The sequence below is a fragment of the Zingiber officinale genome, unplaced genomic scaffold (genome assembly GCF_018446385.1).
Source record: "Zingiber officinale cultivar Zhangliang unplaced genomic scaffold, Zo_v1.1 ctg243, whole genome shotgun sequence".
NCBI classification, from domain to species: domain Eukaryota; kingdom Viridiplantae; phylum Streptophyta; class Magnoliopsida; order Zingiberales; family Zingiberaceae; genus Zingiber; species Zingiber officinale.
The window spans coordinates 110,318-112,463 of record NW_024589915.1 but is presented as its reverse complement, the minus strand read 5'-3'; the positions used below and the strand labels follow the sequence as shown (position 1 = coordinate 112,463).

General features: G+C 43.6%; 1 long non-coding RNA gene across 1 annotated transcript; it reads right to left on the bottom strand.

The window, feature by feature from the left end:
• Nucleotides 1-276: 276 nt before the first annotated feature.
• On the bottom strand, nt 277-988 carry LOC122037198. Its single transcript, XR_006127560.1, has 4 exons — nt 971-988; nt 765-825; nt 612-684; nt 277-334 (listed from the first exon to the last, which is right to left on the bottom strand). It is a non-coding gene; the product is annotated as an uncharacterized LOC122037198 (long non-coding RNA).
• Between the last annotated feature and the right edge of the window lie 1,158 nt (nt 989-2,146).

Genomic DNA, 2,146 nt, shown 5'->3' with positions numbered 1-2,146 from the left:
GGTGTACCACAAGTCAATGTATCAGATGGAAGGTACACAAACAGATAGGGTATCATATAAACCCTAGGTCCTGAACATGATGTATCACATGGTTGGGTCACTACCGAAAGCATGTATGGTCAGGTCAATAATAACATGCAGTGCATAATAAATAAACAAACAACATGTAACAGATCATGTAGTGACCAACCGAATCAAAAGGATAACACAATCATTGCTATATGTTAAACACTTTATTATGCATATCAAAAGACATAAGTCAAAGTACCCGCCTCCAATAAGAAAGATCGTATCCGAATAAATCCTCGTCGAGACACCGTCTCGAATCAAAGTCCTGTAACACATGGTATCCAAATTTAGCTAAATACATATAAATAAATTAGCTAAATCAAATCCTCAAGAAGCTAATATAAACTCAGATCCAATTATAAACCCTAATTGAATCATTTAACTCCTCAATCGTTTCTAATCCATTCGAATTAGGACTTGTAATAAACATGGTTAATCATAGCATCTTACCCGATTTAGTCCTAATTCGACACATATATCAACTAATCAAATAATCCAAATTCATTTTGATCTACATCCAAAACCAATTACATACTCCTTACCTCAATTCACAATCAAGTGACCGCTGGTGGGATACGGCCCGAGGGCGTCACCGCCGAAGCGGGATCATCGGAACTGTGGATCACTCAAAATCAATGTTGTCCGAAGCTAAAAATGATCCAACTAGCATGACATATGATACGAACAGTACATACCCAAATCTGCCGTACCTACAATAGTGCCAATCGTTTTCCCTCAGCCGCTGATAACTGATCCCTAAATCAAAATACCCAAAAATCAGCACTTGCCGTAATCCAAGAGGTTCAAGTGCTACTGATTGAATCTGTAACCCAACCTCAACTCGGAAGAGTACTACAATCAGTGATCTAATACATAGGAACAACAAAGACAAGCTGCTCACCTCACCACTGTCTGGTTTGAATCCGGCAGAACAAGAAAATCTAGGGCACAGCACAGAGGAACAACACGGTGACCGGCAACAAGGCTGAGGAGTGCAAAGCAGTGGCCGGAAGATGAAGGGAAATCGGCTGTCGGCAAGGGATCTGCATCCCTTGTGCTCGCACGGCCGGAGGAGGAAGGAAATCTTCGGCCGGCGCCCAGGAACCAGACCTAGGGTTCAGATGCTCGATTTCCGACGGCCCCTGGTGTCCGCAAAGAGATGGAAGCAGGCTCGGTCGGCGGTCGCTCGATGAAGAATGGCTCGAGTTGGCGTCGGGCAGAGGAGAGGAAATCGATCGGCCTCGAGAAGAAGAGGAATAGGTGGTCGGCGCCGAGAGGAAGGAGAAGAGGTGGGATCGGCGTCGGGAGAAAAGAGAAGAGAAGGAAACCGCAGCCGAGCGGTTAGGGCTTTTCGGCGCCGGGGTCGAGAATGAGGGAGAAGAGAGGCGCGGGTGAGGGCACGGGGAAGAAAGGCATCGGGTGCGCGAGGGGAAGAAACGGAGAGGAAATAAAGAAAAATATAAAGAAAAAGAAAAAGAAAAGGAAAAGGAAAAGAAAATAAATTTTTTCCTCATTAAAACAGGGTAACCTAAACAGGGCTTTCCCGGACCCTATTTTTGTCCCCGTTAACTTGTCCATACGAACTCCGAAAAATTCCCGAAAAATGTCCAAAAATTCCGGAAAATCCCCTTATTAAAAATCGTCATTTTTCCGGTATTTTACACACCCTGCGCCTTTCTGGTGGAAGGCGCCTTCAACCCTTTATGGAAAGCGCATTCAACCCATTGAAGGCATCTTAGACTGGACAAAACTAACCGTTAGTAAAGATAAAACCTTATCTTCGCTTGCCTCGCTGGAGGCACCTTCCACCCTGTTAGAGACGTCTTCCAATCTCGGATAAGATTTTCCAGGGGTTATAAAAAGACTTCTGGACCTAGGAAGTATAACAACACTTGTAATTGGTTCTAATTGACTTTAGCTTTATAATTGAGTGCTTCAACTGCTGTAAGAGGTTTCTCCGCCTGAAGGAGACTTTTAATGAGCTTTACTTGCCTTGGATTAACAATAACTTAGATTGTAACCAAGTAAACGATCTGCCTCTTTCTTTCCTTAATTAAGGTTCTTTTATGCAAGTATT